Source organism: Medicago sativa, chromosome 6 (assembly GCF_051527215.1).
Source record: "Medicago sativa cultivar Bolivia chromosome 6, Bolivia_mono, whole genome shotgun sequence".
In the NCBI taxonomy this organism is placed as follows: Eukaryota; Viridiplantae; Streptophyta; class Magnoliopsida; order Fabales; family Fabaceae; genus Medicago; species Medicago sativa.
This window is the reverse complement of record NC_140754.1, coordinates 44438533-44462543: the sequence shown is the minus strand read 5'-3', so window position 1 is coordinate 44462543 and position 24011 is coordinate 44438533. Positions and strand designations below refer to the sequence as shown.

The 24011-nt window shown below is 32.0% G+C and overlaps 2 long non-coding RNA genes and 1 pseudogene across 3 annotated transcripts; 1 reads left to right on the top strand and 2 right to left on the bottom strand.

The window, feature by feature from the left end:
* Positions 1-571: 571 nt before the first annotated feature.
* LOC146915397 (uncharacterized) lies at positions 572-8141 on the bottom strand. 2 transcript variants are annotated; one of them, XR_015014581.1, is made up of 6 exons: positions 8018-8141; positions 7712-7755; positions 6745-7279; positions 6560-6663; positions 1595-1681; positions 572-1211 (listed from the first exon to the last, which is right to left on the bottom strand). It is a non-coding gene; the product is annotated as an uncharacterized LOC146915397 (long non-coding RNA). The 2 variants fall into 2 exon arrangements; XR_015014580.1 differs by having other exon boundaries at positions 572-1681.
* A 2207-nt stretch (positions 8142-10348) lies between these two features.
* Positions 10349-11433, top strand: LOC146915396 (uncharacterized; annotated as a pseudogene).
* Positions 11434-21697: 10264 nt separating this feature from the next.
* On the bottom strand, positions 21698-22403 carry LOC146915395 (uncharacterized). The gene is made up of 3 exons (XR_015014584.1): positions 22277-22403; positions 21972-22052; positions 21698-21850 (listed from the first exon to the last, which is right to left on the bottom strand). It is a non-coding gene; the product is annotated as an uncharacterized LOC146915395 (long non-coding RNA).
* Positions 22404-24011: the final 1608 nt, after the last annotated feature.

Here is a 24011-nt window from a genome sequence, read left to right as displayed (position 1 = left end):
ACAAAACCTTAACAATGAAAACTACGACATCTGAAAGATGGGGAGGAACTTCGGTGAGCGGTAAGTTGTCAGTTTGTGTGTATGATTATTCGTGGGTTGTGGTATTAACGCTGAACATGCCATTGAATGAAGTGATCGTAGAAGAGTCAAGTCGTGTGAATTATTATTGTACCAAACATTTTTCCTACTAATTTGATCTAATCTGCTGTTTCATTTTGCAAACGAGAATGGGTGTTGGCTTGAATTTATTTGTTTATTATGTCTTCAATTTTTTCTTTTAGAAGACAATGTCTTTAGTTTTGTTAGTCCTTTTATTTTATGTGATCAAAGAAATATCGTAAGACATATGAATATTTTTTAATTTTTTATAATGAGACATATGAATAACATGACACTTAAGTACTTATAAATCAACATTAAAAATAAAGTGCTTAAAAATCAGTATAAAAAAAATTAAGAGATAGTATATTGAAACATCGAACTAGTGTACTGTTATTACATCATTAAACTAACAGACAAACAATTAATTACTGGAGAAATAATCTATGGAATTGTAAAAACTACTAGAATCATTAACTATTGTTAGAAGTTCATTTATTTAGTATGTTTTTCGTATTTTGTTTGACATGTAGAAGTCAATACAATAGAATACAATAGAATGCATCGTGCATTCTAGCAAGCATTTCATGTAGAAGTATTTTTGCCCAATAGTTCTCATCATTTTCAAAGAGAACATGGACAACTGTTTCATAAGTTTCAGCAATAGCAATGCAAACATTCTCTTCCATTTTTGACACCAAGGACTAACTACATCAAACAAGCCCTATAAACAAAGGTCATTAATCATAATAGTACATGTCGAAGTATTGTTACTTTAAACACTATCATTAATTGTTACTGCCACCAAAGTTTGTAATTCCCATCTGCTTATCAAAACTCGCATCAAAGTTGCACACATACTCAATAGGTGTTTTGTCGTCCACTATGCTATAGTGTTTTGTACGATTTCTCTACTTACCTCTGAGCATGCGCCACTTTCCACTCTTGCCAACACCTTTGCACCAAGATTCAAATCTCATGAACAAACGAGTGTTTTTCATTCCAGATCATGTGTTTTGGCTCTGCCAAATGCTTCGAAATCAACATCATGGTTTGACTACTGTAGCTGCATCCTCTGTCGAGCACACATAAAAAATCACATGCTCCACTGTCTGAAACCGATGCAGCCAGTGTTGTATTAACAACATCAGAATTTCAGCATTCCAACAAACTCTTCTCATAGTACGTCAAAAATAAAAAATATACCAGTTATCCTCTTCTTGATTCAAACAAAAGACGCAGTTTCTTGAACACGACACCTTTTTTCTTGAAGCTTTCGGCGTGTAAAATGTCTTACAACTTATAAAATGTCTTTTTGTATGAAAAAATGTACGAGATTTTCTTATAAAACTTTGATGGATTATTTGGTGGAGTGAATTTTGTGGGACTTTTTAGTTAAAAATACATAGATACTCCCATTCAAAAATCCCATCCAAACTCTTGAAACTATCAAAATGAAAAACTAAAATGTTTGTACCTCGTCTTCTAAGCCTACCTCAACTTATTAATCTCAGAGGTCTGACCATTCCATACAAACTCAATCAATGCTTACTATGCAAGGCCCATAATCAAATCGAGGCACCTGGTAAATACCAAATAAAATATATAAAATAATTAAGACGCTTTGTGGAAGCAAAATGATATTTCATTTGAAAAGCACATAATGAAAGACCAATCAGGTACTAACATCAATTAATTGACAGTATCAGATTTGTGATGATGTTCCTTTGGTTTTTGTAGAAATAAGATTTTCTATTCATTTGATGTGTCACATTGTAAGGTTCTACAATGAAAGATGTGGTTTGATATCTAACTGGTGCATATGAAAAAAAAATATTCGTTGGGAAATTGCCAACCTCTTAAATGGATATATTAGTTTTCACGGTTGCACATAGGAATAGACAAAAAGTACAACAAAAAGTATGTCTTCATATGCACTTATGCTCCATAGTTTGGCACGTTCAAGGAGGATAATACTGAAATCAATAGCAACCTTACCATTATAGACCAATGCCAATCCCATATTTAAGAAATCAAAATATCCTGAAGCACAACTATTTATATTTGGCTAGGATCCCGAATTAGTTTTAAAAGTCATGTTTCAAAATGTACAAATCATATGTTCGAACACAGACAAAGTAATCCAATTCCCATAACCATAGTAAGAAAGAAAAGATTGGTAATGTCCCGTGACCATAGCTCAGTTGGTAGGACAATGCATTATTATATGCAGGGGCAGGGGTCCGAACCCCGGACACCCCACTTATTCACCTTATAAGGTGAATTCTAGCCACTAAGCTACCTGACAAAAAAAAAAGAAAAGATTGGAAATAAGTATATAACTGGAAGGAAAATAGACAATAAACAAACAATGGGCAATCCAAGCAGTTCACCCAGAAAAACACATTATCAAGTTCACCTAAATCATCTGGATTGTTGCAAGGGAGATTTTCCTATGGACATTTTTGCATTCAAGGTTACAAGTACATACTCCCTCCGGTCACATACAGTAGGACCCTAGGTTAGGGTGTTCAACCTTTTGAACTTTAATCAATAATTATAATATATATACATATATATATATATATATATATATATATATATATATATAATAAAGATTATGCTAACAAGTTTAAAAAATTGTTAAAAAATTGGAAGTAGCGGTTTTTCATTGGAAACACCAAGTTTTAAACATTTAAAAAGTGTCCTTAGAACACCTTTCACCACATTCCAACATAATATTTCTATTTTAGTTCTTTAATCAAAGCCCTAAGAGCCAATTTAGGTGGGCTAGTTTACCTTCTTCAAAGAGCACTCTTTATCATCCTAAAGATAATATATATTTAAAAAGTTATGTACATACTCTACAATTATCTTCTATGTTATTTCATGTTATGAGATTGTTACTTCATCATTTTGAAACATATACTTCTAATTTTATTAATGGATAAGTTATATTATATAATTTAAACATGCATGACAAATAAATTAAGGTAAACACTCTGACACCCCTAGAGTTTTGTTGGTTATGTACCCATCATCTAATCATTCAATGTTATATTATATTTTATATTTAATTTGTTATTTAAAAATAAATTTAAATTTTTAGTAAATTTTACCGACGGTCTACCGATACGCAAAGAAATTTCAAGTTATTTAAAAATCTATCTTAAATTAATTTTAAAAAACTATTATATTCCCTCTAATCATTGTTACAAGAAAAAACATCAATATCAATGAACCTATAAATTCAAATACTAGCAAACACTACTTCACTTACGCTGGAATAATAATGGATGCATGGGGATTAAGCTAGCCAGCAACTCATATGTTCTATTTGTAATACATTTCAATTTCAAATACAAGCAAACAATACTCCATTTGGAAATATAGACACATGTACAGCAGGTTAAAGAAGTCAAACAGTCGCGATGCGGCAGGTTTTGAAACGCAAGTTTGACTAAATTTGGGTGCAAAGTGTAATAGTGAGAGGATTCAAAATGATAAAACTACTTGCTTATTGGCTCAAATTTATAAAATCTAGGGGATGCAGTTGCAACCCCTCAAGTGTACACGGCTCCGCCACTGGTCAAATATATATGCAAAAAAGTACTTACTCTTCCAAGATCACAATCTAGTTGATCCATGATATGTATAATATTCCTCTTCTCAAATTAGATTCCACAATCTAGTGGCGAAGCCATGTACACTTGAGGGGTTGCAACTGCATCCCCTGGATTTTATAAATTTGAACCAATAAGCATGTAGTTTTATCATTTTGAATCCTCTCACTATTTCACTTTGCACACAAATTTAGTCAAACTCGCGTTACAAAACCTACCGCACCGCAACTGTTTTACTTCTTTAACCTGTTGTACATGTGTCTATATTTCCAAGTGGAGTAGTGTTTGCTAGTATTTGAATTTAAAAGGTATGAGAAATAGAACATATTAGTTGATGGCTAGCTTAATCCCCATGCATCCATTATTATTCCAGCGTAAGTGGAGTAGTGTTTGCTAGTATTTGAATTAATTAATAGGTTCATTGATATTGATGTTTTTTCTTGTAACAGGGATTAGAGGGAATATAATAGTTTTTTTGTAATTAATTTAAGGTAAAATTTTAAATAACTTGAAATTTTTTTGTGTATCGGTAGACCGTACGTAAAATTTAATATAATATAACATTGAATTTATTTTTAATAATAAAATAAATATAAAATATAATATAATATAACATTGAATGGTTAGATGATGGGTACATAACCAACAAAACTCTAGGGGTGTCGGGGTGTTTACCTTAATTTATTTGTCATGCATGTTTAAATTATATAATATAACTTATCTATTAATAAAATTAGAAGTATATGTTTAATTTCATAACATGAAATCACATAGAAGACAATTGTAGAGTATGTACATAATTTTTTAAATATATATTATCTTTAGGGTGATAAAGAGTGCCTTTTGAAGAAGGTAAACTAGCCCACCTAAATTGGCTCTTAGGGCTTTGATTAAAGAACTAAAAAAGAAATATTATGTTGGAATGTGGTGAAAAATGCTCTAAGAACACTTTTTAAATGTTTAAAACTTGTTTCCAATGAAAAACTGCTCCTTTTAATTTTCTTAACATTTTTTAAAACTTGTTATCATAATCTTTATTTTTATATATATTATAGTTATTGATTAAAGTTCAAAAGGTTGACCCCCTAACCCAGGGTCCTGGCAACGCCACTGCTCATTAATCAATCAACGACCAAATTGTTGTTAATTATAACTAACTATGAAAATTACATATATGGAAAGTAATACAGTGTTATAATTGTCGGTCTTTGTCCTAATTGTTAACAATACAAATAATAATTATCAGCCTCTTCATATGTTGAAAGTGATTCATGTTTTGTTACTGCTATCTACCAAAAATTTAGCAAATTAATTACATACTTCTTTAAACCAAAACATTTTGATATTGATGAGGATATATATATAAAGCTTTGCTATGATTGTTTTGTCTAATGCTTCAAGGTATTTTGGTTTTCATATTTCAAAATACATATTATATCATTGTCTTTAACTTTTGTAAATTCAGAAAGATATTTTTCAACCTCATCCCACTTGTCTTTAAGTATCACGTCGTCAAAATCCTTTTAGTTGAAGTACAACATACTTTCACGCTCAAGCGTGCGTAAATAAAAAGCTATAACATTGAGAACGCAAGCTCTTTGGAGAGGTTGGAAGTCTTGATAACAATTACTTGCCTACTACTAAAGTATATTTTACTAACAATTATCAAAAGTGTATTATTAGATAATGTAGCGAGTTTCAAAAGTATACTTTTGATATTGGTTATGGCATATACTTTAATACTTAAAGAGAAAGTATTGTTATCAAGATGTTTAACTTCTACAAAGAGCATTTATTCTAAGTTTGACAGTGTTTTTTATCAAGAAGGTTTAAGGCAAATATAGCACACAATTGAGTATGAAAGTGGATAGTGTTTCAATTACAAACATTTTGACGACATGATACTTAAAGCAAAGTGGGATGAGGTATTTGAAAATTGCCTCTTTGAATTCATTAATGTTGAAGACATTAATCAGTCATTCAAAATATACTTTGAAATAAGAAAACAAAGATACCTTGAAGCATTAGATAGCATCAAATAGCAAGGCTTTAGATAGCCTCATGAAGGATTTGAAAGTATAGGGCTCAAGGAATGCATAACTTTTAAAAAAATTCCGCAACTTTTAATATTAGCAATATAAGGAAATATAAATCAATTCAACATGTGAAGATGCAAATTCTGCAAGAAAGTGTTGGATGAAATCACGTCATTAAGAAACATCCTATGTCAGATGGAAAATTGAAAATTGAAGCTCTCTTCCATTAAAAGGCAAAGGCTAAGGCTTTGTTTGGGAGTTTGGAGGGGAAGGAAAGGAAAGGCTTTGAGGAGTGCAAAAGATGAGGAAATATGGAGAAATCTTTCAAAAAAATTAAAAGAGTAGTTTTTTTGAGAATGATAAATTAATGCATATAATTACTATTTTTAATTTTAAAAATATTATAACAAGATAGGTTAAATTTGAAGAATTCATATTAACCCTCCGAAACCCCCCAAAACCCTCTTCCAATACAATTTTTTAGTTCCTCCAAATGAGGTGGGTTCTGTATTACGAAGAAAAGTTAACCCCCCAAATCCCTCCCCTCCCATTTTCCTCTATTTTTTCCACTTGCTCGTTCCCTTTTTTCTCAAGCCTTCCCCTCCAAACTCGCAAACAAAGCCTAAGGAATCTTCTAAATGAATCTTCCAAGAATCGCTCTTGAACATGGTCTCTTTTGAATCGTCTCTATAATTCAAGACCATAAACTTTTGAGGCAGTAAATCAAGCAACAACATTTAAATATATGAGAATAATTTTTTACAATATCATTAATAGCTCTAGTAGGAAATTTCCATATACCTTTGTATCTGAATGTCTTATCCCTTTGATGAAAGTAGCAGTAAAGTTATTGTCAGCATCGACCATTTTGACGTGAAATTCAGTATTCCTTGAGGTTAACAGTCCTAACAGGCAAAATCACTATCTCAATAAACAAGTAGATTGACTTCAGATGGTAAAAAATGATAAAATTATATACAACAAACCTCACGATGTTGACTTCTTAAGCAAAACTCTTTCTCAATTTCAGAATTACATATTCAACAATGAGAGCTTTGATAACAGCTCCGTTGATTCGAGAGACCAGCTAGAAATGGATAATTAACAGTCGTTGAAGAAAATTAATCAAATTAACTGTTTAAGGAGCATATGATCCAACTGGAATCAAAATCTATACAGTTTTCATCCATTTTAAGTATTTTATCAAATGTCAACAGTGTGCTAAAATACTTTTGTCAAGAGGTAAAGGTAAAAATATTTGAATAAATTATACAGAAATGAACTAGACTAAGTGAAGTAAAACAAAATATTGAGTTAGATAAATTCCAATTCAAACAGTTGGTCACTAATATTGCATGTGAAGCTTTAATTTACTAATTGTCGTGATTTCGATAAAATTCGTAACAAAACACAGAGATATGCTTGTTGCTAGAATCACATTTCACCTGGCCTCCAACACACATGTCTCTTACTCATAAATTAAATCCACACCTTTTAGGACATTTACCCTCCCGGATTAGCCTGCATCAAATCCATGAGGTTGTAATAATTTATGAATGTTCTCATTAATCAACCAAACAACAAAATTTTAGTTAATTATGACTAAATTTCAAAAACAGATATCTTGAAAGTACTAGTGTTATAAATATCAAAGTCAGTCACTAGTACAAAGAGGTGAGGAAATTTTCAGATCCACCGCCACATATGAAAAGTAAGGGATAAGTAATCTAGATCCTAGGCTATTGTTCAAAGATATTTTCCAGGTCTAGCCATTTTAAAAGAAAAATAAAAATAAAATCAGTGAATAAGAAATTTTTTGAGGATCAAACAAGCTTTGCACTATAAAACAGCACTAAGACAAACAAATAAGCAATACACATTGGCAGATAAAAATAACGCTGATCAGATCTCGAAGTCCACTGATACTCATCATGTTTTTTCAATTGAATCTACCTGCCATGTGTTCTTCCGGCTCCTCTCCTCTATTGTGTGTTCGTCTGCAACCATAAATAAAATCATCAATTGGAATCTAACAAATAACTCAAGAAATAAATCCCTCAAAAAAAAAAAATAACTCAAGGAATAAATGTTACGAATGTATAAACAACAAAAGAATCGTGATTTGAATTCCAATATTTGAATTCCAAAGAAAAAACAATATACCTACCCAAAAGAATCGTGATTTAGGTTATAAAGAATAATACTATTGAATCTTTTTTTGTAGAAGAGTGAGAAAGAATTAAAATTAACCAAATTTACGACTAGATAAATCAAATAACTTGCTTCTCAAATCAACTGTTTCAATCAAATTAGGTTCTGATCAGAGTGAGAGGTGTGGGACGGAAGAGTTTGATTAGTCTAAGAACTTAAATTTGGGTTTTCAATTCTCTTATCTCTTCTCTCTTCTCTCTTATATAGAAAAGCATATTAGGTCAATCTACCACTAAATCCTATTTCTAATGCACGGAATTACTAAAAAGCCCTAGTTTTTTTTTTTTTTAAATAAGCCCTAGGTTTTTTTTCCTCTTAAAAAAATAAATAAATTCATACTCACAACAAGATAATTATTATTCCCTCAAAAAAAAAACAAGATAATTATTATAGCGACTAGATATTCTACCCGTGATCGCACTGGTCATACCGACTATAACAACTACCAATAAGTTATATCATAATAAAATTTTCATATGATAAATATAGATCTACATTAATATTGTAACTCCCCAAATTCTAGAGGGTAAAATTACTAATATTTTCTTCTTGGACCCTATTATTACTACAATGAATAGGGCATAAAATTCTCACAAAGCCACACAAAACCATAACCACAAAGGAAGGTCGCACAAATGAACAGGATTCTATTATTATCTACATGGTATCATGAACTCTGTTAGGGCTAGGATGATACTGTAAAGCTTTCCTTAACTAATGGGGTTCGGGGACCTATTTTTTTGGGTTAATTGCTCTTTTCGTCCCTTAAGTTATTATTTGGTATCACTTTGGTACCTTAAGTAAAAAAAAGATTGTTTTGGTACCTTATCTTTACCTCCGTTACATGTTTTGGTCCCTTCCGTTAGTTTTAATCAAAAAACGTTAACTGCTATCCACGTGTCATTTTGGCATTGGCTGAAAAACTTAATATATTTTCTTCATCTTCTTCACTTAAATTCTTCATCTTCTTCCCCCATTTTCTGGAAAATAAGAACAACACCAACAACACTTTCCTGAAAAAGAAAAAGAAAAAAAGAACAACACCAACAAGAAGAACAAACAATAACAACAACCCAATAAGCAGCAACAACAACAAAGAAGAAAAAAATCTCCAAAAAAAATCAATCATCTTCAACACCTTCATTCATATTCAAACCTAAAATATAAAACATTTAAAAACTCAAATTCATCATCTCAAAAACACCAACAACACTCAATCTACCTCAGAAAAAATTGGAAATCGGTGTCGTTCTTCAACCTTGGATTCAATTGGGTGTTGTGCTAGTTATCCCGGATTTAGCACCAAAGTCACTTTCTTGATAATTAATTTCAGGTGTGTTCACGTGTGTCTCAATTGGTTTTTATTGCTGGATTTTTTCAACTTCTAGTTGTAGTTGTTTTGGATGTTTTGATGATTTTCCCATTGTTATTGAATCTGGAAAAAAATAAATTAGGAAATAGATATGAAGATTTTGGATGATTTGCTTTAGGGAGATTGAGAAATTATGTTGTTTGGATTGAAAGAGATGTTTATGAATGGAAAAATTGGTTATTGATTAAGATATGAAATTGATTATGTTTATAGATTTGTTGAAGATGATGAAAAGGAAAAAAAATCTGGGTTGGTGTGTTGTTGATGATGAAGATCATGAAGAAGAGGATGGAAGGAGAAGGAAGAAAATGAATAATACAAACCCTAACGTTTTTTTGAATTTTTTTAACGGAAGTGACCAATACAGGTAACGGAGATAAAGATAAAGTACTCAAACAATCTTTTTTTTAGTTAAGGGACCAAAGTGATACCAAATAAATAGTTAAGGGACCAAAAGCGCATTTAAGCCTATTTTTTTACTCGACCCGTTTTTATCTGACTGATCCAAACTATGGCGGACCCTAAATAAACAACCTATACCAGAGGTTGTGGAGGCGGTGACTCTAACAACAACAATACCTCAGGCGGCGCAAACAACAATATCGGCAGCAGTGCTAACAACAATGATAGGGGAAACGGATTTACCATACCACCACCACTCAATTTCACGACAAACAACAGTTTTAATGGTGGATTCGTGTATGGTAGAGGTGATCCCATCAACTACCTTTTTGGGTCCAGTTATGGCTACCCATTTGATGGTGGTTATGGTAACACATGAGTGTTTAACTCAGGAGGTTGAGGTCAAAATACCTCTCTCTAGCTTAATGTTAAGAAACTGGATGGCTCGAACTTCGCTGAATGGTCCCAAGCAGTTCGACTTATTCTAGATTACAAAGGGAAATTGGGTTTTCTTACAGTGATGTTATGTGCCTGCAGAAACACATCCTAACTGTAGGTTCTGGAAATCTGAGAACTCTTCCATTATTGCCTTGCTTATTAATACTATGGAGGTAGGTATGAGAAAAACATACATGTATCTGCCTATAGCAAAAGATGTTTGGGATGCTGTAAAATTGTCTTACTCTGATATAAAGAGTTTCTCTCGGATTTATGATTTGAAATTAAAGTTACGAAATTTAAAGTAGAATGACATGGATGTCATCACTACCTACTATAATGAACTGATGGTCCTTTTGCATGAGTTGGATCAGTGTTATGATTATAGCTGGAAGTCTACTGAAAACAGTGTCCAGTTTATTAAGACGAAGGTGAACGACCGTATTTTTATTTTTCTTGCTGGTCTCAACAAGGAACTCGATGAAGTAAGAGGTAGAATTCTTGGAAATAATCCGCTACAACTTCCAAGAAACTTTTTCAAAAATCAGAAGGGATGAATGTAGACAAAGAGTGATGATAGGAAAGTCAAACTCAGCCACTGATGGTTCAACCCTTGTCACAAACAACTTTAATAAGATAGAACGAAATATGGCAAGAAAGATGGTAAACTCAGGTGTGATCACTGCAAACGTTATTGGCACACACGTGAGACTTGCTGGAAACTTCATGGAAGGCCTCCTAATGTGAAAAAGAATGGTGAAGGTAGTGCACTTCAAGCAACTCCTGATCAAGAGCCACAATCTTCCTCAAATGCATTTTCATTCACCAAGGAACAACTTGACCAAATGTACAAACTCCTCGAGTCTCAAACACCTTCATGCTCGATATCCCAGAAAGGTCACTTCCCAAAATCAGCCCATCTTAGTGTCATTCCTAATCGCACATGGATCGTTGATTCTGGAGTCAGTGATGACATGACCGATGAATCAAGTTTATTTTTTTCATATAAACCTTGTGCAGGAAATTCCGAAATCAAGATCGTTGATTGCTCTCTTTCAGACATGGCAGAAAAAGGTTCTATTGTTTTGTCTCCTTTACTAACCATCCAAGATGTGTTACATGTCCCAAATTTGTATTGCAACTTATTATCTGTCAGTAAGCTAACCACAAACAAAAATTGTCAAGTTCATTTCTTTGATACTCATTGTGTGTTTCAGGATTTGATCTCAGGAAGAATGATTGGCAGTGCTGAGCAAAGTGGTGGACTCTACTACTTTGAAGATGAACCACAAACCAGACATCAATCTGGACCAATAAATTCTTCTTCTGTTAAATATTTTTTTTGTTTCAAATAATAAGGATGACATTATGTGTCGGCATCTTAGGTTAGGCCACCCTAGTTATAAATATTTAAGTTCATTTGTTTCCTACACTTTTTATTGAACAAGACATTTCTTCACTTGAATGTGAGGTTTGTGAATTTGCTAAACATCATTGAAATTCTATTCCAATTCAATATTATAAACCTTCAAAACTTTTTTTAATGATTCATAGTGATGTTTGGGGGCCTAATCTGACAAGTACTTTATCCAACAAAAAATGGTTTATCACCTTCACGGATGATCATACTAGACTTTGTTGGGTATACTTGTGGAAAGGAAAATCTGAGGTAGGTCAAATAATTAAAAAAAAAATTGTAAATTATTGCAGACCCAGTTTAACACCCAAATACAAGTATTTATAACGGACAATAGTACTGATTTTTTAATAAAATTGTTGGAAATTTTTTCCTTGAAAATGGAATTGTGCATCAAATTTCATGTGTTAACTCACCCTAACAAAATGGAATTTCAGAGAGGGAAAATCGGCACTTTCTTGAAGTGGCACGAAAGCTACTCTTCTCTACCAATGTCCCTAAATATTTATGGGGTGAAGCTTTCTTGACAACTACACATTTAATAAACCGTTGTCATCCCTTGTTTTGAAATTTCAAATTCCTTTGCAAAATTTCTTGAAATATTTTCCAATTGCTTCAGTTCCAACTGATTTACCAATGCACGACTTTTGTTCAAAAACACAAGCTTCGTGGTAAACTTGAACCCCGTGCAATCAAATGTGTTTTTATTGGGTATTCACGTTCTCAAAAAAGGTTATACATGTTTTGATCCTAATACAAAGAAACTGTTTTCAACAATGGATGTTCCTTTTTTTGAAAACAAACCTTTTTTTTTTGGTAATGATCAGCTTGTTTGAAAACTTAATTATCTTAAAAGATGTGTATACATCATATAATTATGTTCCATGTACATCTGCACTTAAAGAAAATGCCTTGGAAAAATTAGATGAACCTACTCCTTCCATGAGTAAGGATCAAACAGAATTTGAGGCAACAAATCCAAATAAAAATCAAACAAATGATTTTTCTGAAATTAATCAAGGGAAGGGGGGATAAATAAAGATTCTCTTGACTTGTTTGAAAACTTAATTATCTTAAAAGATGTGTATACATCACATAATTATGTTCCATGTACATCTGCACCTAAAGAAAATGCCTTAGAAAAATTAGATGAACCTACTCCTTCCATAAGTAAGGATCAATCAGAATTTGAGGCAACAAATCCAAATAAAGATCAAACAAATGATTTTTCTGAAATTAATCAAAATGCACCACATAAAGATCCTTGTAATGAAACAGAAAAAAGATTTGAGAAAGGAAATCCAATTTGAAATGGAAAAATTTATGCCAGAAGAAACTATGGTCAAGTAAATCTCTCCAAGAAACTAGTGGTAGAAGACTCTATTCCAGCCAAGAATCTGAACCGAGTGAAAGTCAACCGACTAAGGCAGGTAAATCTCTCCTTGATCATAATTCTCTATATACCGACCTTGATGTCCCCATAGAACTTAGGAAACAATATGCTAATCTTAATGATCCCATAACCTTTAGGAAGCCAAGTAGGTCATGTACTATGCACCCCTTGTCTAACTTTGTATCGTATTCAAACTTATCTCCCTCTTTTGCTGCCTTTACTTTTAATTTACTTTTGGGTCACAAGTGTGTAAGCTAAAGAAGTCTTTGTATGGGTTGAAACAATCTCTAAGAGCTTCGTTTGAAAAGTTTACTCAGTTTATGAAGAAACAGGAATATACTCAAAGACAAGCAGATCATACTTTATTCACAAAGTCAGACCAAAATGGAATGACAACTATTTTGATAGTCTATGTTGATGATATTATTCTTACAGGTAACGATGAGATAGAAATGGAGAGATTAAAAAGAAACTTAGAAGCAGACTTTGAAATCAAAGACTTCGGTCCCCTCAAGTATGTTCTGGAATGGAAGTAGAAAGGTCAAAGAAAGGAGTTGTTGTTTCTCAGAGAATATATGTTCTTGATCTCCTACAAGAGACAAGTATGAATTTTGGTAAACCTGTTGACACTCTGATGGACCAAAGTGCCAAACTTTGGGAGAAAGGGAACACATCAGTTGACACTAGAAGATATCTGATGTTGGTAGGAAAATTAATATATTTGGCTCATACTTGTCCCAACATTGCTTTCTTTGTTAGTGTCGTTAGTCAATTCATGCATGCACCATATGAAGAACACCTTGAAGCTGAGCACAAAATATTGAGAAACTTGTAATTCTGGTTGGCTGGCAACATAATGTTCTATGTGATGTTCCAACACCGGACACAGATAAAAGATGTTGAATGAGATGTTTAGAACATTGTGCTAGCAGTAAATGAGAATGAACCAGGAAAGTAAATAATAGAAAGATAAAAGGCACAAGAGAATTGTTAACCTAGTTCGGTGCAACGTCACCTACTCTGGGGGCTACCAAGCCAGGAAGGAAATCCACTAGTGTAGTCCTTATTCTCTAGTTCTCAGCAAACACCTTGTTTACACTAAAGACCTAGAACCTACCCGTAATGACTTCAACCTAGGAACTCCTAGATCTGAGATCCATCTCACTCCGTTACAACTGATCACAACCCCTGTGATTCACAAATTACAAATACAGTCAATATGCGAAGTTACCTTCAAAACATAATAACATGCAATTTTGCTTAAAAGCTTAGATGCAGTTCTCAGACTACCTAACTTCCTTGCTTAAAAGCTTCGGAGTAGTGCACAATTTACAACTCAAAATACAGTCCTAAACATGCATCAAGATGATACACGAAAGGCTCACAAACAAGTGACTCAAAACCTAGATAAACTATATTTCTGAAAATGATGTCTTGAAAATGATTCTTCAGGTCTTGCAGCCTCCTTTATATACTGAAGCAAAGTGCGTCATCAACTCAATCAGGCTTCAGATCAAACCGGTGACTCATTACTCAATCAACATGGCCGGATAAGGAAACTCCTAAAAAGTAGGCACATTAAAAGTCACATTATGATCACCTTAAAAACACTTTCCTAAGTCATCACCATTCCCTTAGGAAATCACATCGTTCTGATCTTCTCATAACTGCACACGGTTTTGGCGAACACATGCTGGCGTGGATTCCTTCAATCAAGCGAACACGTGCGTGAACATAGGCAAGGCATAGAACGTACAGACCAAGCCTGGATGTTGGAACATTGTGTTCCACATCTGAAGTGAATATTTGTTTTAGGCAAAAGTGAAGCCAACATACAAATATCCAACAAAACTTGATAGCAACTCCTAAAAAAGGTTTATTCTTCAAGAAGACCAATGATAAAAATGTGGCAATATTCACCATTGCAGATTGGGCAGGGTCCATTATAGATAGAAAATCAACTTCACATTATTTCACATATGTGTACGAGAACCTAGTGACTTGGAGAAGCAAAAAACAAGGAGCAGTTGCAAGAAGTAGTGCTGAAGCTGAGTTTATAGCAATGGCTCAAGGAATTTGTGAAGGTATGTGGATTCTCTGAGTCTTGAAGGACCTAAAGATAGAGGTAGAACTCCCATTGAATATTGAGATCGATCGTAATAGCTCACAATCCTGTTCAACATGATCGTACAAAGCATATTGAGATCGATCGTAATTTGATCAAAGAAAATATAGACTCTGGTACTATGTGCTTGTCGTTTGTCCCTTACTATCAACATACCGCTTATATATTGACCAAAAGCTTGAGAAGAACAACATTTGAATACTTGATCATCAAGTTAGGCATGACTGATATCTATGCACCAACTTTAAGGGGGGGGGGGGGGGGGGGGGGGTAAATATTTCTTAATTACTATTATTTATTTTCCTGTTTTAATGATTAGTTATGATTCATTATATTAATATTTTTCTCCTATAAAAAGAACCCCTTTTCTTCATAATGAAATAGAACATTATCACCCATATATTTTTGTACAATATTTTTGTTTTCTTATTTCAAAGTATATTTTGAATAAGTAATTATTGTATTCAACTGTTGTTAAACAAAAATATATTTTTCAACCTCGGCTCATTTGCCTTTCAGTATCATGTCTCTAAGTGCTTGTAGTTAAAGTACAACTTCCTTTCAAGCCAAGTGTGTATGTGTGTGTGTCATGTTTTCCTTAAACCCTTCTCATCAGAAACTGTACACTAAGAACACAGGCTCTTTGGAGTGGTTAGATACCTAGATAACAATTAATCGTAGAGTTTTAAACTTTATTTCACTAACCAATGCAAAAAAATAATCTATTATCACATAATACAATGAGTTTCAGATAATACATTTTTGATATTGGTTAGTGAAATATACTTATTACTCTATAATATTATCAAGATATCTAACAACTCGAAAGAGCTCCTTTTTTAGTTTTCATTGATTGACGAGGAAGGTTTAATAGAAACATCACACACGCATTACCGTGAAAGTGGGTTGTACTGCAACTACAAGCTTTTGTAGGACAAGGTAATTAAAGACAAGTCATGTGAGGTTGAAAAACATCATTTTGGATTCACAAACGTTGAAGACATTGATCACTCATTCAAAATATACTTTGAAATAAGAAAACAAATATACCTTAAACATTAGACAACTACAATCATAGAAAGGCTTTAAATATCTTTATGAAGGATTTGAAAGACTTTAGCTAAAGGAATGCATAATTATTTATAAAGTTGATGTAGCTTTTGACACTTCCAAATATAAAAAAAAGAAAGTGGTTGATGATATTAAGTAGCTTTTGGCACTCGTTAACATTTCCCTATTAAGGAAGTCATACATAAGCATCCTATGATAGATGGAAAATTGAAATTCTTTGCCATTAAAGGCAAAGGCTAAGGCATCTTTTAAATGAAAGATAAAATTGGCATCGTCAATATCCTGTTCCACGAATCAACTCTCTATTATTCAGAAACATATAAAGTTCTTATCAAATTAAAATAGACTAGTTTGACACAAAGCCCAATATTCCTTGAGGTTGAAGCAGTGGTTCAACGTAGTATAATTTTTTACATGGTTAAAAGTCCTCACAAAAAAAATGAGACAGGGTAAAAAATGAGAAAATTTAATACAACAAACCTCATAATGTAGACTTAAGAAAACTTATTCAACATATTTGAATTTACATATTCTTTCTTGACAACTTTGATGGCTACTATCTTGTTTCCACAGGCTAGCTCTGAAGGGCATATTCCAATCCAAATTTAAACGATTTCCCCCCATTTCATGGAAATGTAATTGTGCAAATGTTAATAGTGTGCTAAATCACTATCTCTATATCATGTAAAAGTACTAGACCAAATGGTAATTGTGTGCTACAATATTACTGCCTTAAGGTAGAAAGGTAAACTGCTTAAATAATTATTATACGACAATTAATTAGACAAAGTGAAATAAAATAAAACAAAATCTTGAGTAATAAATACCAATTTAAAATAGTTTCTCAATAATATAGCAAGTGAAGCTTCCATTTCTTGACTGTCGTGGTTTCAATGAAATTTATAATAAAACACAAGGATATAGCAAGTGAAGCTTCCATTTACTCTCTCAGATTGGCCTACAGCAAATCCATAAGGTTGCCATAATTTAAGAAAGCTCTCATTAATCAATCAAGAACCAAATTTTAGTTATTTAGAACTAACTATTAAAATTATATATATTGAAAGTAATACAGTGCTATAATTGTCGGTATTTTTCCTAATTGTTAACAATACAAATAATAATTATCAGCCTCTTCATATATTGAAAGTGAGTCATGTTTCCGTTACTACTATCTACCAAAAATTGAGCAAATTAATTAAATACTTCCTTGAACCAAAACTTTCTGATATTGATGAGGATATATAAAGCTATGCTATGATTGTTTTTCTCTAATGCTTCAAGGTATTTTTGTTTTCATATTTCAAAATACATTTTATATCATTGTCTTTAACTTTTGTAAATCCAGAAAGATACTTTTCAACCACATCCCACTTGCCTTTAAGTATCACGTCCTCAAAATCCTTTTAGATGAAGTACAACATACTTTCACGCTCAAGCTTGCGTGATGCTTCTCTTAAACCTTCCTCATAAAAAGCTATAACATTGAGAACACAAGCTCTTTGGAGAGGTTAGAAGTCTTGATAACAATTACTTGCCTACTACTAAAGTATAGTTCTTTAACAATTATCAAAAGTGTATTATTAGATAATATAGTGAGTTTCAAATAGTATACTTTTGATATTGGTTAATGACATATACTTTTCTACTTAGAGAAAAAGTATTGTTATCAAGATGTTTAATCTCACCAAAGAGCACTTGTTCTTAGTTTAACGATTTTTAATCAAAGTTTAAAGGAAAATATAGCACACACTTGAGTATGAAAGTTGATTGTGCTTCAACTACAAGCATTTTGAGGATATGATACTTAAAGGAAAGTGAGATGAGGTTGAAAAGTTCCTCTTTGAATTCATTAAAGTTGAAGACATTAATCACTTATTCATAATATACTTTGAAATAAGAAAACAAAGATACCTTGAAGAATTAGAGAGCAACAATCATAGCATGGCTTTAGATAGCCTCATGAAGGATTTGAAATCGGGCTCAAGGAATGCATAACTTTCAAAAGAATTCCACGGCTTTTATTAGTTAGCAATATAAGGAAACATAAATTACTTTCAACATGTGAAGATAAAAATTCTGCAAGAAAGTGTTGGATAAAATTACGTCATAAAGAAAAATCCTATGTCGGATGGAAAATTGAAAATTGAGACTCTCTTCCATTAAAATCCAAAGACTAAGGAATCTTCTAACTGAATGAAAGATCAAATTGACATCAAAATCTTGTTCCAGGAGTCGCTCTTGAACATGGTCTCTTTTGAATCATCTCTATAATTCAAGACCATAAACTTTTGAGGCAATAAATCAAGCAACAACATTTAAATATATGAGAATAATTTTCTACAATATCATTAATAGCTCTAGTAGGAAATTTCCATATACCTTTGTAACTGAATGTCTCGTCCCTTTCCTGAAAGCAACAGTAAAGTTATTGTCAACATAGATCATTTTAAAGCAACAATAGTGGTTCATTGTAGCATACTTTTTTACATGGTTAACAGTCCTAACATGCAAAATCACTATCTCAATAAACAAGTAGATTGACTTCAGATGGTAATAAATAATAAAATTTAGTACAACAAACCTCATGATGTAGACTTCCTAAGCAAAACTCTTTCTGAATTTAGAATTATATGTTCAACAATGAGAGCTTTGATAACAGCTCCCTTGATTCCAGAGGCCATCTCGAAAGGGATAATTAACATTCACTGAAAAAAACTAATCAAATTAATGTTTAAGGAACATATGATCCAACTGGAATCAAAATCTATACAGTTTACATCCATTTTAAGTATTTCATCAAATGTCAATAGTGTGCTAAAATACTTTTGTCAAGAGATAAAGGTAAAAATATTTGAATAAATTATACAGAAATGAACTAGACTAATTAAGTGAATTAAAACAAAATCTTAAGTTAGATAAATTCCAATTCAAAACAGTTGCTCATTAATATTGCAAGTGAAACTTTAATTTACTAATTGTCGTGATTCCTATATGAAATATGTAACAAAACACGGAGATATGCTTGCTGCTAGAATCACATTTCACCTGGCCTCCAACACGCATGTCTCTACCTAAATCCACGACTTATAGGAAATTTACCCTCCCGGACTGGCCTGCATCAAATCCATATGGTTGGAATAATTTATTAATGTTCTCATTAATTAACCAAACAACAAAATTTTAATTAATTAGAACTAAATTTCAAAAACAGATATCTGGAAAGTACGAGTGTTATAATTATCGATCAGTAATACAAATAATAATCATCAGCCACTCGACCCCAAGAATGCCAAATAGAAATTACGATAATTGAAAAGAAAAAACATTGAAAGTAACGATAGTACAAAAGAGGTGAATTAATTCTTCAGATCCATCGCCACATGAAAAGTAAGAGCCAGGTAATTTAGGGGGGAGTATTGGATTGTGATTTCAAAGGATTTTAAAAGACTTTTTTATGATAAAAAAGTTTGGTGGTATTCAATCAATACTTTTATAAAATCTAAATAAATCTTGTGGTATTCAATCAAGACAATCAAGACTTTTTTTTAAATACAACGAAATCCGTTGGTATTCAATTGGGATTTCTAGGAACTTATAAAATGTCTCTTGGTATTGAAAATTAGAGAGATTTTAATGGATTCATTTGTGGAATAGATTGTGTGAGACTTTTTAGTTAAAATAGACTCATCCAACAATCTCACACAAACTCTTGAGATTTTGTGATACTCTCCCAGACTCTTTTCTGTTCTGCCATGACAAGTGCATATATTTTTTTTTTTTGCCAAACATGATCCTCGAAATCTTCATAACTGTAACTTGCAATTTTCTTAACAAAATTTATCCGTCTAATTATATATCAAATTATTATAATCAATCAACTTGCTGCATTATACCTCTAACAGTCTATACGTTCATTTTTTTTGAAGAAAGTCTATACGTTCATTGATTCAATTATATTTAAAAATAAAGTCTATACGTTATTATTATTTTTTTTAAGAAAGTCTATACGTTTATTATTATATTGTTTGATTTATGACTACTGTACTTTATTTTTACAATTGTTTTTATTATAGTTTTTTTGGCAAATTGATGTATATGTCTTTTTGGTAGTGAATTGATGTATATGTCTAATAATACTATACCGTATAATATAATATATCTTTAAATTCATTGACCTCTTTAAAATCTTGAAAATCTCTAAAGTCCTTTAAAATCTTAATAAATCCATTAAAATCTTGCATCAAGAATCTTGATTGTAAAAAGTCTTTTAAAAAATGTCTTTTAAAATCCCACAAAGTCAATACAATCCAACAAAGTCTTTTAAAATCTTCAAGATTTTTTCTATCAAAATAGTCCTTTAAAATCTCAATCCAATACACCCCCCTTAGATTCTAGACTATTGATCAAAGATATTTTCCAGGTCTAGGCATTAAAAAAGCAAAATAAAATTAGTGAATAAGAAATTTTTTGAGGATCAAACAAGTTTTGCACCGTAAAACAGAACCAAGACAAACAAATAGAAAATACCTTTTAAAAATAACATTAATCAGATTTCAATGTCCACAGATACTCATCATGTTTTCTCCTACCTACCTTTGGGTCTACATGCTACGTCTTCTTGCGGCTCCTCTACAGTGTCTTCGTCTGCAACCATAAATAATAGAGAAAAAAAAATCATAGTGAATCTCCTTTTGTAAAAGAGTGAGAAAGAATTAAAATTAACCAAACTTACGACTTTTTACATGGTTAACAGTCCTAACATGCAAAATCACTATCTCAATAAACAAGTAGATTGACTTCATATGTTAAAAAATGATAAAATTTAATACAACAATGTTCTCAAACCCATTAATAGAGTTGATGAGGAACTCTATATCAATCCAGGAATGTTCTCAAACCGAGAAAAAGACGTGTGGCAGAGAAAATGTAAATGGAAGTGAAATTGATTTGTCACAAGATGATGGCGAGCTGGAAAGCATGACTACAGAAGTTCCCATATCAAATGTTGGGAAAGAAAAAAAAAAAAAAGAGGAAAACTTATTCAGAACATTCCTTTTACATTTTCTCTGCCACACGCCTTTTTCTCGGTTTGAGAACATTCCTGGATTGATAGAGAGTTCCTCATCAACTCTATTAATGATGTAGGCTTCCTGAGCAAAACTTATTCAGAATTTCAGAATTACATATTCAACAATAAAAGCTTTGATAACAGCTCCCTTGACTCCAGAGGCCATCTCGAAACGGATAACTGACCGTCACTGAAGAAAACTAATCAAATTACAATTTAAGGAGCATATGATCCAACTGAAATAAAAAATCTTAACAGTTTTCACCCATTTTAAGTATATTATCAAATGCAAATAGTGTGCTAAAATACTTGTCTAGAGGTAGAAAGGTAAAATATTTGAATAAATTATACAGAAATTAACTAGGTTAAGTGAAGTAAAACAAAATCTTGAGTTAGATTTTTCCAATTCAAAACTGTTGCTCATTAATATTGCAAGTGAAGCTTTAATTTACTAATTGTCGTGATTTCGATGAAATATGTAAAAAAACATAGATATGCTTGCTGCTAGAATCACATTTCACCTGGCCTCCAACACACATGTCTCTTACTCCTAAATCCACACCTTTTAGGACATTTACCCTCCCGGATTGGCCTGCATCAAATCCATAAAGTTGCAATATTTTATGAATGTTCTCATTAATCAACCAAACAGCAAAATTTTAGTTAATTAGGACTAAAAAAAAAATAGTGAATAGACAAATTTTGAGGATCACCTTTCTAGCGGCACTCTTGGTCAAAATACCATTTGAGTCTACAAGCCATGTCTTCTTGCGGCTCCTCTACCGTATCTTCATCTGCAACCATAAATATTAGAAAAAGAATCATCAATTAAAATCTAACAAATAACTCAAGAAATAATTACTAATGTATAAACAACGAATAGCTAGTTCACTTTGTTAGGAAGCCAATATTTGAACCAACGAAAGAACAATTTACCTACCCAAAACAATCGTGAGAAGAAGGGGTGAACATATTTTTGTAAAAAAAGTGAGAAAGAATTAAAATGAACCAAACTTACGACTAAATAAAATCAGAAAGCTTTGTTCTGAAATGAACTGTTTCGATCAAATTAGGTGCAACTCGTTACGTTCTGATCAAAGTGAGAGGTGTGGGACGGAAGTGGTGAGAGGCCGCAAGAGTTTGATTAGTGTAAAAGCTTTAGGTTAAGCTACCACTAAACCCTATCTCTCGTTCACAAAATTACTATATAGCCTTAGGTGATTTTTTTTTTTTTACATAATCATAGGTAGTTTTTTTTAGGGGGGACCTAAGTGGTACTCCCTCCGTCCCTCAATGGATAACCTAGTTGACATTATACATTATTGACTTGACATACTTTGACCATATTTTTCTACTAATTCACAAAGATAAATAATATCATGTAAGATGTTGTTGGATTCGTCTCGATGAATATTTTTAAAATATTAAATTTTCATAATTTTTTTTTAGTAGAGAATTGAAGACATCAAAGATAAAACATATGCATTGGTACGTGTGTCAGAGTCAACTAGGTCATCTATTGAGGGACGAAGGGAGTATTTATTATAGCAACTAGCGATAAAACGGGCACTCACGTGCCCGTCTTTCCGCTCTTTTTATTACACTAACATTTGAATAGTATGAAGGGTTATGTTAACCCGTGCCTCCGGGCACTGGTTAAGAAAACTTAAAAAGGAAATTTTAAAGTAAAAATAACACTTTTTATACTAGGAGTTGACAACACAAGTTCCAATGTAAAATTTTCTATATTTGGGGCACCGGTTAACATTTCCCTAGTATGAATGATGTTTTTTTTATGAAATTTTGATTTTGATTAAAACGAAAAATATAAATATTTGTTTCTTTCAAGTTATAACAAATCAGACTAACCATGATTATCTATTTTAATGAAATTTTGATTTTGATTAAAACGAAAAATATAAATTTTTGATTTTGATTAAAACGAAAAATATAAATATTTGTTTCTTTCAAGTTATAACAAATCAGACTAACCATGATTATCTATTTTAATTTTTTTTGGGTGGTGGCCGGGGTTCGAACCCCGGACCTTGCATATTTTATGCATTGTCCATACGAACTGAGCTAAGCTCACAAACCAACAATATAACAAAAAAATATAATCTAAATTCTTTTTTTAATAACACCAACAACAATCTTTATTATATAAAAAGTTGTTTAAGGGTATAATTGGGATAATAAAAAAGTAAGTATAAATATACTCATTTAGTTTGTTACAATATTTAAATGATAAAAAAAAAATCAGACATATATATTCATATCATGTTGGTTACATTTTTTTAATATTTAAATTTATTCTTATCAATTTTTTACATGTGTCATTTGTATTGAAAATTGAGGGCATTTTTCGAAAGAGAAAAAGTCAGCCAAAAGAGCTGAAAGGGGGTTGTTTTATTTATACATAATATAGAAATATAGATAATAACTCCTACTCACAGCAAGATAATTATTATAGCAACTAGATATTCGACCCATGATCGCACCGTATAACAACTACCAATGAAAATAACTTATACTAGTATGGATACCCTTGCCAAGTATTGATTAAAACTTTCTCATACTTTTTTTTGAAGGAAGAATTTTCTCATACTTTAAATATTGGATGAAGATGTGTTGTTATTTTCATTTGTGTGGTTGTTTTCTATCCACTGTTGGCCCCCTATGAGGTTCAACGATGATATCATAGTTCGGTTCGACTTTGTGGGGAAGTACAAGCGGTTCTCGGTGGTGGATCC